At 42.0% G+C, this 16,519-nt stretch overlaps 1 pseudogene; it reads right to left on the bottom strand.

Annotated features, from left to right (window-relative positions):
- Positions 1–8,749: 8,749 nt before the first annotated feature.
- Positions 8,750–11,893, bottom strand: LOC143614949 (importin subunit alpha-like; annotated as a pseudogene).
- Between the last annotated feature and the right edge of the window lie 4,626 nt (positions 11,894–16,519).

Here is a 16,519-nt window from a genome sequence, read left to right on the forward strand (position 1 = left end):
CGGAGGTGCACCCGATGGCGATTGCTAAGGTTCGCCATTTTGAATGGGTGTGCTGCATTCTGGGCATCGAGCCCCGCGTCGACCGCCTGATGACCTTCTACTCCTGGAGGTGCATCCAGGGTTGGTATACCCTGGTCACTCGGATCAAGGGGTTGAAGATCTGCGCTACTGAGCGCAGTCTTCGTTCTTGGAAGAGGGAGTTTTTCAATATTTCCGCTCGCGTTGTCCCCCTCGCGATGACGTTCAAGAACGGGAGGGCACTCCCCAACCTTCACGCCTCCAATAACCATCTTTGCCGCAAAGCCCAGTTGGACCCTCAACACACCTTAGAGGTACGTCTGCGCAAAGATCAACTGGTTTCGTAGGATCCACCATGCTCAGAGAGATGAAGACCTTACACGCAGTAAGCAAGCTGTTCCCGCAGGAAAGCCTCCCAGTGGTACATTACCCCGCCTGTTCCCACAGCTGCGGATACATGCCATGAGGGAAGGCTACCCGCACTAACAGTAAAGCTACACGCATAAGGCACTAACTCATACTTCAGTAATGTCACCTGAAGAAGGAATGAGCAAGGCGGGAATATTCCTGCCCAAAAGAGCCAGTCCGTACGCTTCCAGAAGATCTTTTGTACTATACCTACCAGGATATAGACAAATAGACAAGATCTGACTAAAGCGACCCATGAACCAATCACAGGGTGACAGCTCACAGACAATAGTACCAGGAGGAGCACGCTCCAGTACAAACTGTCACTATCAGCCGCTGCCTACCCACCAACTCCCATCGTGGCACGAACATAGCCCGTAGTTGGTGGAAAAGGAATATTATACAGCTGGCCGTACCTGCTTGGAAACCTACCTTCGTCTATAAATACTCCAACACCTTGGAACGGTATCATTATCTTATATCATCTTATCTTCTCTCTAGCTATTTCTCTCAATATACACTTATATTCAGAGCAATCTAGTCTGATTCTCACGCCGGAGGGTGGTCACAAGGAGGAACCCCCCTTCTCAGTGACGAGCTCACGGTGTCTGTTTTGCAGGTCGAGAAGAATAACCATCTTTGCCGGACCTAACCCTCGTGGGAAACATCTACTTAACCCTAAGATTATCCATAATCTACCGGGGTCACTTAGTGTTTCTTCATTGGCGCCATCCGTGCATTAAGCTAGAACTAATTCTCTCTCAGTTTTTTCAAACTTCTGGGAAGATGGTTAAGGTTACTCAGATGCCAAGGCCACCGAGTGACCAAGAAACTCCGGTAACCACAACCCCAGCCACTGGGGGGAACACCGGTGAATACACGATTTTTACGAACACTACCTCGGCTACCCAAGCTGGGGCAAGTGCAGTAAACAATCCTCCCCTGGGATTCATAAGCAACAGACGAGGCTTCCCCGCCAAACACTAGATCAAGTTAAGGCCTGGGCGGAAGCACGTCAGAAAGAATTTCAAGCTGAGTTGGATGAACGTTTACGTTCACTCCAACAGGCCAATGACGAATTCAGAAGCACTCGACAACAGCTCAACATGAGCAATGATTGCGAGTATTCGGATGATGATTGGGAAGAATCTAACAGTGACGCAAACCCTCGTCATAAAGCGAAAGGGAAGCGTAAAGAAGTAGACTTCCGCTCCAAAAGAAATTTTGGAGAAACTTTCAAGCCAAAGAGCGTAGGGGAAAACCCACGTGACTTCTCCAAAACTTTCAGACCGACTGTTGCAAATGCGGGAACGTCCAAGTTTGCAAGAGACATTGCGGAAGCAATTGCTCCAAAGAGTGCCAAACAGATGTCCAACATAGGCACTTACGATGGCGTATCCGACCCAGACGATCACTTGAACAGATTCATAGCGGGGGCAACCGTCAGTAGTTGGACGGAACCCACGTGGTGTTACATGTTCCAAATGACGCTCGTCGGGGCAGCCAGAGCGTGGTTTGATCGTCTACCGGTCCACCACATCTACGATTGGGCAGACTTCCGGCACAAGTTCAACCAGCACTTTAGTCAACAAAGAAAATATACTGAAGAGCAATGGACGATCCTCAACTGCATCCGAGAGGAAGATGAGTCTTTGCTAGACTTCATCACGCGCTTCAACTCAAAGAAGCTAAGTCTGGGCACTATTAGCGAAGATCTTGTTCGCGCTGCTTTCATCCAGGGCGCTGAAGACCCAGAGCTCATCCGCACCTTGACGGGTAAAGACGGCATGCCATCCACGTGGGATGCCATCATGACGGCAGCTAAACGCTTTGCGGAAACGGAGAAGCAACTGGGTAGAGATCTTCCCCGGAGCACAAACCTCTACACCCAGAAAACAAGAGAAAATAACGTCCTTACCGCCCGACAAAACAAAAAGAGGAAGCTTGGTATTTGGCAGTCAAGGGTAAACTTTGACACCTCATCCGGCTCTCACCCTCGGTTAGGCGGAAGGGACAACATGCAGTCGAATCGGAATCCCAGATGGACGCCACTCACCAAAAGCGTCACCGAGATATTTGCCACCGAAAGGCTCCCATGGCCTGAGGCTCCAATAATCCGACAGTGTCTAAACGCTGATCAAAGCAAATCCTGTGACTTCCACGGGACAAAAGGCCACACCACGGAGGAATGCATATCCTTGAAGGACGTCGTCGAAGCATTCGTCAGAGATGGAAAACTCACACACCTCGTGGCGTAATGGATGCTGAGCAGGCTAACGCGTGTAGAATCCCAGTTGGGGAAAACATGGGTGAAACTGCAACTTCAATGTCGGAGACTACATACTGCGTAACAACGAGGTTCCGAACCAGGCGCATACCGGCCCGAAAGGCTCGATTTCACCGCCATCCCCAAGAACTTGGAATGGAGCTCAATTACGCAGATGCCACATGTAGATCAATTCCAAACTTGTAAAGAAAAGGCCTAGAGCCACTTCTAATGAAAATGATTCTCCTTATCACATTGATGTTGATAGCCTTACCTTTATACTTATGAACTGACCACACTGATATGCCGGTATTCACCGCATAAATAAGTGAGGGAGGAAGTAAGTCGTTGCGTGTGGAAAGCGGCAAAACCCGCATAAACACAAACGGTAGAAAATTTCTAAAAAAAGATGAGGAAAACCTTCACGCAGGTCAGATATAGGTGAAGTTTGGTCATCCTATTAAGTGAATGACGGTCCTACCCGCACAATCATGATAGAGGAAATTGAACATTAACCTATTATCAATCACGCGTCGAAAGGTTAACTTATTCAGAACACTTAGAAAATTTCTAAAGAAAAGATGAGGTAAACCTTCACGCGGGTCATAGGTGAAGTTTGGTCATCCTACTAAGTGAAAGTAACGGTCCTACCCGCACAATCATGATAGAGGAAATTGAACATTAACCTATTATCAATCACGCGTCGAAAGGTTAACTTATTCGAAACACTTAGAAAATTGCTAAGTTAAACTAAAATATGCATGAGCAAATCATGGCAAGGCATTAACAAAATATTTATATTCACAATAAAAATTCAAACATTACAAGGGCTAGGTATCTACCCGCCTACAAAAATACAAATCTATCCTAACGGTTGGAAGGGATCTCAAGGTTCAAGCTTCGGGACCACTCCCTCCAAACCCACTTGAACCCGCACCATCAGTTGGCTGGGGCGGTTCAAGGAAAGCTTTGAGAACAGCTAGCCCGTCATCAGCAGCCGCAATTTCGTTCACCTTCTCCACAACCGGATGCGGGAAGGCAGCATACTGGTTCACAACTTGGTCGTAGGCAGCTTCAGTGTCTGCATCGTGTAAAGGAAAGTTGGAAGGCAGGATGCCCTTCTCTGCAAATCCTAGACCAAGCAGGAAACCAGCCTTCTCCCCGTCCTCATGAGAAGCATTGAGGGCTGCACTCATGGCATCGTCATAAGATGTGTTCGCGAAAATCCGATGCACAACCTACAAAAAAAAAGTATATATAAAGGAACTTTTCTAAGTATAAAGAAAAGCGTAAAGAAATTATGGAGCTACGCGTACCTGCGGCAACGCTTCTCGTAGAAGCCATTCCTTAGTGATCAGAGCTTCTTGGAGGGTAGCTTGAGCTTGATCGCGGGCGCGTTCGGCTTCATTCTTGTTGAGGTTGGCAAGCAATACATCCTTAGCAGCAGCCTCTTCAACGCCCTTGAGCTTGCGCTCAGTGCGATCAAGCATACCCTTCTGATCCAGGAGCTCTTGGAGCTTCTTGGCATCTTCTAAAGCCAAAGCATCATGAGCCTGCTGAAGCTTCTCTAGTTTGGCTTTGAGCTCTTCGTTCTCAGTGCGCAGAGGCTCAGCAACGGCTTCAGCTTTGGTGGCCCTCTCGGTCGCATTACGCGCAGTTTCCTTGGCCAAACTAAGCTGTTCGTTAACAGCTTGGGTAGCCTTGGAACGGGCCTCATGCCTGGCCTGAATCTCGACCTCAAGGTCCTTGAAGGCCTTCTCCTTCTCCGCGGCGGTGGCAGCAAGCCTCTTGTTCTCCTCCCACAATGCTCGCGCTTGAGCCACTTCCAGGCTACGCACAGTCTTTAACTTGTCGTTTTCACGCCAAAGTAGCTCGACGCGCGGCTGCATCCGGGCAAGGAGGATTCGGAGCTCGTTGGACAACTTACCCTCCTGGTAGCTGGCCATTGCCTCCCCCAACGCACCGCTTGGGGCGGCATGGCGTGCCCAGTCGATGCAGTCCGCAGCCGTTCGGAGGGTCGTTCCCCGGCGGATATTCCACCGTGGAGCGTACACCTCATTGGAGTCCGAAACTGCAAAAACAAAAAACAGTTAGGAAAAAAATGACAAAAATGGATAATATGCCCAAATAACCCCACGCACCTGTAGGGTCGATAACAGGCCGGTAGCCGCCGAACCCATCACCCGAACCTAAGGGATGTCCATCCAAGAGGTCAAGGAGATGGGAAGGAGGTAAAGATTGGCTAGAGGTCCCAACCCCGAACATACCTGAAGAACCGGCCATTGACTAGGTAGTCGCTGACGCCGGAGGGGGCATGGTAGAAGCCATCGTGGTAGAGACCATCGGAGGTGAACTAATTGGAGATGAACTCACAACCGTGGTCGGCGCTGCAGATGAGCTTGCAGAAAAAGTCACCGCCGGCCCAGTGAAGGATGTGGTTAAGATAGCACTGACGGCCGGCGGAGATGAAGTCATAACCGGAACAGTTGACTCAACAGTATGAGCAACTGAACCAGCACCGGAAACAGGCGCAGGCGCCTGGGTCATTGCCTCGGATAGGTTGACCAAACCTATCGTCGTGGGTCCGGAACTGCTTCCTCCCACACCGCTCTGGAAAGCGGATACGTCCACTCCTGCATAAAGAACAAAACATTAAAAACAATGGCAGAAAGAAATGCGGAAAAGGTACACAAAATATACTTACGGGTTTTCTTAATCTTGAAAGACCTGACGGGCGGAGACGAGCCCGATGGAACTGGCCTCTTCACGCCAGTCACCGTCGTAACGCTTGGTTGCTCGGAGGTGACAGTCGTCTCAACCTCCGAGGCAATGGTCTCGTCACCACCAAGGTTCCCCGCCGCCTCCTCGCTTTCAGTCTCGGAATCAGACTGATTTCCCAGGTCGACGACGGAGGTAACTTTCGCCTTGCCCTTCCCGCCAGCAGCCTTCTTCTTCCTCACAAAGAAAGGCCCATCTGCGGATTCCTCATCAGAAGATGACAAAATCAGAGGAATTCCAGCAGAAGTTTGAGCATGAAGAGGACGAGGATTAAAAAACTCCTTACCTGGCCGGGTGGCACTCAAAATTTCGTGGCCCGGCGGGTAGACTTCTACGAATCTATCCGCCATTTGCTCCAGAATGGGCAACTCGTTCTCATCGAGGTCACGAGTACCTAACCGTGCGGGACCACCAGTCTCCCGCGGATGCAGGAGCGATTGTAAGTCGTTCCCCTCTGAAATAAAAAAGATAACAATGTTAGAAGAAAAACCCTAAACCAACACAAAAAATGGAGCATACCGTAAGGAATAGAGCTCAAACCGTATTCAAGGACGATGGGTATTTGCGGCGTCCCGGACCCGGCGTCCTTCCATACGCGGCTCATCCCGAGCATCACCATCCCAGACTCCGCGAAGCGATAAACCGGAGTCTGGATCTGGGAGATCTTAGCGAACCATTCCGTCTCCTGGTAATTAGAGGCGTGAAGGTTGGGGAGTGCCCTCCCGTTCTTGAACGTCATCGCGAGGGGGACGACGCGAGCGGAGATATAGAAAAACTCCCGCTTCCAAGAACGAAGACTGCGCTCAGTAGCGCAGATCTTCAACCCCTTGATCCGAGTGACCAGGGTATACCAACCCTGGATGCACCTCTAGGAGTAGAAGGTCATCAGGCGGTCGACGCGGGGCTCGATGCCCAGAATGCAGCACACCCATTCAAAATGGCGAACCTTAGCAATCGCCATCGGGTGCACCTCCGTCAAGTGTACACCATGTTTCTCCAAAACACGGTATACGAACTTCGTTAATGGGAATCTGAGATTCCCATATATGAAGAACGAGGCGTAAACCCCTATCTTGCCCTTAGGGGCATCATACACCGTCTGGTGGGGCTCCAGAAACTGAGGCTCGTAAGGATCGAGCATGAACTTCTTGACGATATAGTGGTATAAATCGACAGAAAGAGTACACTGGCACTCGCCAGCAGTACTCTTATCGTCCTTATCAGACGTGGACGTCGAGTTCTCGAGGTATACATCGGACTCCTCGACGTTAACCTCGGGATCATGTGTAGACGACATTTTTTAGATGTTAAAGAGAGCGATTTCAGGAGAATGCTCGACGGAAAAGTTAGAGTATTCGCCGGAAATCGCTTAGAAGAAGAAGAGTGAAGTGAAGGTATGGAATGAGATGCACCCTCTACCCCCTTATATACTCATCGCAATGAATGCGATGAATTTAATGCGGAGGAGGGAGAGAGAGCGCAGGTGCAATGAAACGGCGACACGTGGATAAAGCAAGCTGGCAACACGTGTCAGAATGGCGCGTGATGTGAAACTCGCGCCCACGCGCCTGAAAAAGCGTCCTGATTGACCACATGCTGTCACGTCGTCATAACTTCCAGCACGTCCTGAAGCCGTCAGAAGACGCTAACGTCCCTTCAGCCGTTTGGACTGTCCTTATCCTTTCACCAACTCTTCAAATTTCAGAAAGATTCAAAAAGATTCAAAAAGATTCAAAAATAAGAGGGAATATACCCCCTTACCTTGGAGAACAAGAAACCATAAGACAAGTGCGGGTACAATGTCAAGGTGAAACCCTTCACATACTTAGCACTTGCAGGGAATTGAAGCCAAGATACCTTGAAAAACAAGGAACCGTAAGACAAGTGCGGGTACAGTGTCAAGGCGAAACCCTTCACATACTCAGCACTTGCAGGGAATTGAACCCAAGAAGGATCTTATAGGCCATGCTTGCGGAAAGAGAAATAACACCTCCGCATGGCGGGAACGTTGAGAACTAGATTGTTTGAAGCTTCAAGGTGGAATTGGTGGTTTGACATAACTGATCACTATGTCCAAAACTACCAAAACCTCGTGAAGAATCTATACAAGTGAAACTCAACGCTCCCGACTTGCGAAGAGGTTAAACACCTACCCGCATCATAACCAAAGATCAGGCAGAAAAGTCGGGAATTTCTGCAAGTGACATTAGGAAAACTGCGGGAAGAATCCCCACGGAAAACCTTAAAAAACAAAAACCCCTCTTTAAAACCCCTTGCTTAAAGTCCAAAAGTTCACCTCACTTATTAACAATTCATGAGAAGAACAATGGACTGGGGGACTTGAAGAGGTAGGTCCCCGCAAAGCCCAGTTGGACCCGCAACACACCTTAGAGGTACGTCTGCGCAAAGATCAACTGGTTCCGCAGGACCCACCATGCTCAGAGAGATGAAGATCTTACACGCAGTAAGCAAGCTGTTCCCGCAGGAAAGCCTCCCAGTGGTACAGTACCCCGCCTGTTCCCGCAGCTGCGGATACAAGCCATGAGGGAAGGCTACCCGCACTAACAGTAAAGCTACACGCATAAGGCACTAACTCATATTTCAGTAATGTAACCTGAAGAAGGAATGAGCAAGGCGGGAATATTCCCGCCCAAAAGAGCCAGTCCGTACGCTTCCAGAAGATCTTTTGTACTATACCTACCAGGATATGGACAAATAGACAAGATCTGACTAAAGCGACCCATGAACCAATCACAGGGTGACAGCTTACAGACAATAGTACCAGGAGGAGCACGCTCCAGTACAAACTGTCACTATCAGCCGCTGCCTACCCACCAACTCCCATCGTGGCACGAACATAGCCCGTAGTTGGTGGAAAAGGAATATTATACAGCTGGCCGTACCTGCTTGGAAACCTACCTTCGGCTATAAATACTCCAACACCTTGGAACGGTATCATTATCTTATATCATCTTATCTTCTCTCTAGCTATTTCTCTCAATATACACTTATATTCAGAGCAATCTAGTCTGATTCTCACGCCGGAGGGTGGTCAAAAGGAGGAACCCCCCCTTCTCAGTGACGAGCTCACGGTGTCTGTTTTGCAGGTCGAGAAGAATAACCATCTTTGCCGGACCTAACCCTCGTGGGAAACATCTACTTAACCCTAAGATTATCCTTAATCTACCGGGGTCACTTAGTGTTTCTTCAACCACAACATATTCAAATCTTCAACAAGATAACTTCATAGATTTCAGGTAAATACTAAATAGTAAAAAATGGAATTACCTTCAGCTGTTAAAACTGAATCCACCAGACGGAACATGAACATAATCTCCTGCAAAATCATAACATGACTGACCATCATCACCAACATGTTCATCATCCTCCTCATATGACCAATACGCCTCAAGAATCTTAACCGCCTTCTCATAAATCTCATTATTATCATGACTTTGTAATATCTCAATCTTATCTAACCCCTCAGCATCATCAACCAACTCTGCATAAACATTAACACCACGGTTGTTATCCGCATGTTTTTCCATTTCTCCAACTTTAAGGATGTTATCGAGCCCTTCTAACGAGATAGTCATGATACTCAGATCAGCACACACAAGCAGATCACACAAAGGTTCTATACAGCCTTGATCCACCATATACCTATAAATCATGATTATCATGGTATCGTTTTTATAAATGTTTGTTATGTATAATAATTGTATCTTAACTTGGGGTAAAAAATAATAAAAGGAATGTACTTGATTTGCTCATTGGTACCACCAGTAGTGGCATTTGATATAGCCCATGCAGCCTCTTTTTTGATATCGAATTCAGCATTTTGGAGCAGAAAGACCAGAGGAGCAATTAGTCCAGCCTCAAATCACAGCCTGAAATGTTATAATAAAGAAGAATAAATCATTGTAAATATATCTTATTTCCAAATACAAAATAAAAAATGTGTTCATGCCCGTTTGTTTAACTGAACGAACAAGCTTTTCAGCTCACATTCGCTCGTTTGTTAAATGAAAAAGCATAAACGAACTTCCCGTTGAACAGTTCATGAACGGTTCAGTGAGCGTTCGGTTCGTTTACAAGCCTTGTAAATAGAAACAATGAGGTTTGGTAACAGTCAAAACGGGTGACGGGTCAGGTCAAGTTGACCTTAACCAGAAGCATTCTATGTTTAAAAATAATTCACAGATAATTGGTGCGGTGCATCAAGTGTGATTACAAAATTATATTCTCAATAATAATCATTATTGTGGATAAAATGATATATAACATGGCTAATGCATTGAAGATACACCTTATGTGGCTTTAGACCCATTAGAGAAGAGACAAAAGTCAAATGGGGCAACTAGTAAGTGAAGGGGTTGACCAATTTATACCCGTATTTGTTCTTTGTTTCCTGCTGCGATGTTTGAGATTGCCCAGCAGGCTTCCTTTTTAATGCTCTTCTTATAGTTATGAGTCAGAAAACTAAGCAGACAAGGAAGCGCACCACGCTCGATAATATGCTATCAAATTGAAGAACATGTGAAGTTATATTTACAATGTCACCATACTAATTCAAATCCAAGTAATTTTCAAACAAATGCCTGATCATACCTGAGTTTGGAGATCGTCACCAGTGACGATGTTTCCAACAGTTCGAAGCGCAGGGACGAGTACTGAGGGAGATGGGTGACTAAATAAAAAAACATTAAAACAATTAAGAGTTTAAATGATTGATCAAGAACAGATATAAAAATTATAAACCAAAATAATGCATAACCCACTTTAGAAGCTCAACAAGGCGTGTGCAGACACCAGCATCAATCACAGCTTGAATTTTGTCATTTGTACCATCAGAAAGATAGGATAAAGCCCAACATGCATCGGTTATAACCTCTTCATCATTTTAATGAATAAGACGCTCAAGAACTGGAAGAGCGGGCCTTGTCTGTGCTTTAAATAAATGAACTACTTCAAAACCATATTAAACAAACTTAATACTAAAATTATGATGTCATGATATATTAACTAGTAAACAACCAGCTCAAACGAAGGCTGTGGTTTCCCTCGACAAAAGTTTGATAATGTCCATGTGGCGTTTCTGAGCATGGAAATCCTCGCGTGCTCGTTTAACTGAGAAAGCAATGCAGTCAAAGCACCGTGATCAAGAACAAGATCACGACATCTGGGAGAATCACCGGCCACGTTTCCCAAAGCCCAAACAGCCTGCAACAAAGAGGTGGCCAAAACATTATTATAAATGTGTATCCTGATTTTGAAACACACGCCTATCATTCCCTAACTCCAAACCCTAGATCTAAACACTCTGTTAAAGATTACCTGTTCGCGCACTTCGTCACTTGGAGAAGCTAAAAGCTTGACAAAAATTGGGACAGACCCAAGATCAATTACAACCTTTGTGTTCTCAGATGTTCCCGAGGCAATGTTTGTGAGTGCCCAAGCAGCCTCAAACTGATGAAAAAATAGCAAGGTTAAAAATATACACTAAAAACTCAACAAAACACGCAAACAAGTAAAGCATTACCTGAAGCTGTGGAAAATCTTCCCTCTTTAAAAACTCAACAAAACCAGGTACAACTCCCGACTGTATAACTACATCAATTGGTGGACTTTGTTCTGTGAAACAAAATTTAACTAATTAAATAACAATGTGCGTCTTGAAACCAAATATAATCTGCAAAAGTATTATCATTTATGAATATGTATACCTTTGGAAAGCAATTTACGAAACTCGATAGTTGCTTCCAACTGCATATTATTATCATTCGAAAAAACTCCAGCAGCCATAGAAAGAAGATTTTCAAACTGCAAATTAATCAACTCAGTGAAAAAATTATGTCTGCAACTAGATCAAATATTGACTAATCAACCCTAAACCTAACTAATACTCCTATGTCTAGAGAAATTATATAGTTACGTATATTCCCAGTGTTGTAAAAGAAATGGCAATTAGTCACCGCTTAATCGCTAATATGCAACAGATTGTATTTCACCTAATCAAGGACCAAGCAGTCAGTGAAAGCCGGTCCAAATCGGCCCAAATCATTCAAATTTAGATAAAAATCATTAAAGTATTGTTAAAATTATTATACTTTTTTTGAAAAAATATATATAGAATTTTGTGTATACATATAACTTTGAAAAATTACATATAAACTTCCAATACGATTAATCCCTAGCCTAGCGAGTTCTATAACACTGTACGTTCTGAATACCTTTTTCTCGACAGTGTGCGTTTGAACAGGAACAAGTTGACGCTTTTTAAGCAAGTTCTCCTCTCGTTTATTCTTCCGGATCTCAACCATATTGTCCTCCCTACGCCTCCTTCCTTCCTCCGGGTCAACTGACACCTTGTAATTGCTCCGGCGAACCTCGGTCTTCTCTCTAGGTCTCAAAGACATAATTAATACCTAATTGATTTCACAACATTGAAAAATTAGAAACCTAAAATGCAATTACGTATAATACAAACATTGATGGTAAAAACTCGTTAGATTAAGGGTAATTTGAAAAGGATACGACACAGATACATGCAAACTGATTGTAAATACTCAGTTGAATCACTAACACTTACAAGAAACCTAAAACACCAATACATATATCAATATATTATACACAAACTGATTGTGAAAACTCGTTGAGATAAAGCTAATTAAACGAAGATACGATATGCAAATTGATCGTAAATACTCAGTTGATTTCACTCACACTTATTAGAAACCTAGAATAAGTAAAAACAGCCAATTCATACTATGCAGATACATCATACATGCAAACAGATTGTAAATACTTGATCGTAAATACTCTTTTATTTGTGGCAAACTCGATCTAGATACGATGCAGATAGATGTGTAGTTTGTATATTTATCGATAAATACTTGATTGTATATACTCGTGAATATCACTAACACTTATTAGAAACCTAGAATACATTTACATATATATCAATATATTATACACAAACTGATCTCAAAAACACATTGATATTTAGTGATGATTTTATCATAGAGATATGATGTAAATAGATGAGTAATATGTGTATAATAATCGATGCATGCATGCATGCATGATTGTTTGATGTAACGAAATTAAAACTAAATTAATGAAACGAACCTGAAGAAGAAGAAGAGATAAAACCCTAGCAGGGAAAATAATGATAATATGCAAATGATGAGGGTGCGGAGAAGGTTTAAATAGTTAAGGCGTAGAGATCTTTTTATTCATTTCATGATGAATTAGTCCTTATACTTTGATACCTTTATATTAATTGTTAGCAATATTGTTCACTTTTATAAGTTTTATCTTTATTTTTTCATGATTTTCGTGACACTTTTTAAGTTGAAACTTATAATTTTATAGTGATAAGGGCACTAGGGGCGCAACTGATCGAGGTAGTTCGGTAAGATTGGGTAAAGTGGTTAAATGATTCAACAAATGGTTTCAACTTTGATTTTCGGGTATATATTACTTCCCGATCAACAATGGTTTCTTTCATCTTGGTACGTGATTGGGTTGTTGTGGCACTTGGGTAGTTTTGTTATTTGTGCATGCTGAACACCACCCCTAACCAAATTGAGTTTATTTAGGTAGTTTTGAGTTGTCTTCAAGTGAATGGTTGAAATATTAGGGTAGTGAGATATGTGCCTTTAGTACCGCCGATGATATAAATGGGCCATTTTTTTTATCAAATCATGAATATCTGAGTCATATTTATTTGCGAGTTTATGTGTTTGTTCAGGTTGTGGCGTGTTTGACTTGTGCTGAGTTGACCTGTTAATATGTAAACACCACCCGTTTAACATCTTTTTATATGATGAGATAACCATGGATTGTTTTTTTTCCTCGTAGATTGGACACATAGGGAGATCATGATAGTTAATTTGTTTGTCATGTGATACACTAAAAATGATATGGAATGACACTTTTTTTTATTGGCAACTAGCATTAAAAGGAGCCTCATAGCAAGATGATGGATAACCAAAATTACAAAATTCGAAAGTCCCGAAACAAGAAAGACTATCACAGTGGGAAATTAACAAAGTTGGCACCATTTCTTACTCTAAGCTAGGCAAGTGTGCTTGATGCTTGATCCATATAAATAAGGTGACAATATTATGGATATGTATGAAAAATAAGGAACGCTCTTCAACAACAAACCTAGCTATTTCAATTGTGCGGTTAGTAGGAGACCATAAGGCAATCTCATTTCTATGGACGCTCCCTTCTTACTAACAATTATCTTGTTAAGACACATCAATCGGTGAATTCTGGGTCACAAATAGTTTATTCTTAGTCAAAATTTTGTTAATTCTCTGCTATCAAGGATACGAATACTCGAAAGAATCTACACGAGCGTAAGCGTATGTACATTAATATTTGTACGCATGTTATTGTACAATGCTTGAATAGGAACACTATATTTGAGATTTTTTAGAAGTATACTACTACTACATTGACAACTAAATTGTATAATGTGGTCAAATTTTCATGAGTGAAAAGTATGGTCTTAGAATACTAATGATGGTTAAATACAAGGTCTCATAATAAATGAGCCCGAACAAGTAGTTAATAGAGAAACGTATTGTTTAATGGGATTTGGAATTTGATAACTTCCAAATATTTGAAAATTGAAAATTGAAAGTGCAGAGTCGGTGCAGGAGATGCTAATTTTTTGTCATCTCATAATTATCATATTAGCATGTCACGTTTAAATACATTTATACATTATCTTTTAATAATATACGGGTGTAACGAGCCAATCTCCAATGCTATTGTGCATTTTAATCGAATCATCTCAACAACTGAATTGAGATTGCAATTTAAACAATGCAACAATAGCTAAATTTAAATTCAATATTTTTGAGTTCTACAAACCAAATACACCCTTAAAAATAAGCTCGTAAAAAGCTCATTGCCCTGATAGTCTGCACTAAACTTTGTTAGCGGAGGGACGTGGGGTTCAATCTTGTTTAAAATTTCTAACAAAGGGGGACCTGATGATGAATCACAAGGGAGAAGGATGGTTGAGTTGACAGTAAGAGAAATGGAGCTGGTAGATATAGATGGTAGTGCAAGGTTTTTCATCGGGAGGGTAGTTTCAAAGTGGAGAAGAAACAAAGGAGAGATGGGTAACGGATTGAGGCATTGATGCAAGAACATTTTACACACCACCCCAACCTCTGCACTTGAGTTGGATGGATCACTTCCTCACCCCATGCCTTGTCCGTTCCCCCCCCCCCTCCCCCAACAAGTAGGGGTAAAGCGACACATTTTTCTATACGCTTTCTAAAATGCACACATTAAACCATAAATCACACATGTGAAAACATATAGAAATAAATTAAATGTACAACATTCGAAAAAATAACAGCCTCTCTTGTTTTTTTTACTTTTCACTATTAGGGAGTTTAAAAATAGTTTACACAATGCCATAAATCTAATAATAATTTACTTTTTACATATGTTAGATTAATAAATATAACGTTTTGAACTTTTTTGTTAGATATTTAGTAGGGGTGTCAACTCCTGACACGACCCGAAACCCAACACGAACCCGACACGAAAAAATATAGGTTTTGGGTCGGCTGACACGACCCGTTTTCTTAAACATGTCAACCCAAACCCGACACGTTTAAAAAACAGGTCAACCCGAACCCAACCCGTTAAAAAGTGGGTTGACCTGTTAACCCGTTTAACAACTTTAGAGAAGTTAATATTTTTATTTTAGAGAAAAAAAGTTCTAAAATTTAAAGTTAAATACTTAGATTTTTATTTTTTTATATATCAATTAACATTTAAAAGTAAAATTTTTTCTTTTTACACTACTTTTATCTACTTTTTACTTCAAACATTTTTACATTATTAAGTCTAACTATCTATTCTACGGTTATTTCGGTTGTTTGTTCTTATTGAGCTAAATGTGTGAACATAAGTTTGTTAATTGAGAATGAGAAATAAATACGCAAAAATAATTAGATTTATCACAAATTATTAACAAGTTTTATATAATTAAGAGAAATTAATTGTTTAATTTATTACTAAGTCAATAAGTATTACTCAAATACGTATATGATAGTAAAACGGGTTGACCCGAAACACGACACGAATTTAAATGGGTCGACACGACCCGACACGAATAAATATATGGGTTGGGTTAGGGTTGAAGAATCTCAACACGCTGACCCGCCAACCCAAAACCCATCAACTCGTCAACCCACCAACCCGACACGTTTGACACCCCTAATATTTAGTCATTTAGATAGTATATTAAAAAAATGGTGCATGTGTCATTAGTAAAAAAATGCTTCTCAACAAGTATAAAAGTATCTTATTCATCAACTTCGACGGCATACATTTGGTTTGTGTTTTATGTTATGAGAGCTTCATAATGAACCAAGCCACGTTCTAAAATGAACTATGATAAATGAGATATTGATGCTTGATGTTAGAAGTTTAAGGCAAAGCTAAAAAAAATTAACAAAATAAGTGAAAGCTATGACAACTTATCCCACATAGTTGAGTGCTTTGTAGCAACAAGTAATCGTCACTTAGAGCTTCTTTCGGAAGAAGACACACACGACCCTAAAGATTGTTTTGAAAACGAGATTGGGTTATGCAACAATTCTACATTTGAGCCAAATGGGAAGACTATCTGATAATCAATTTGGATTGATATCTTTAATGCGAATAAACATGATCTAAAAAGGTGATCTATCATTTCAGAATATACGTTATGATATTATATAATGTGAAAGAAGTTGAGACCATTAGAAACCCTCCATAGCCAACGTCTATGATATTGAAATCTTGTTCACGTCATTCCCCAACCAAAAAAAAATAACCTTTAAACTATCTTTATATAAATAAAAACAATACTTATATAAATCATTTTCCTATATTATATGTTTATTTTATATTACAAAAAAGAAAGCCAAACGTAATGATTAAAAAGGTTTCTTTTATAGGACCACTACTCTTTTTGTAGTCTTCCCTCCAAGGCTATCTTGATTATGTATTCAACTGTAAAATATA

The sequence above is a fragment of the Bidens hawaiensis genome, unplaced genomic scaffold (genome assembly GCF_021521415.1).
Source record: "Bidens hawaiensis isolate Kalapana, Puna unplaced genomic scaffold, B.hawaiensis_p1.1 tig00041605_1, whole genome shotgun sequence".
NCBI lineage: Eukaryota > Viridiplantae > Streptophyta > Magnoliopsida > Asterales > Asteraceae > Bidens > Bidens hawaiensis.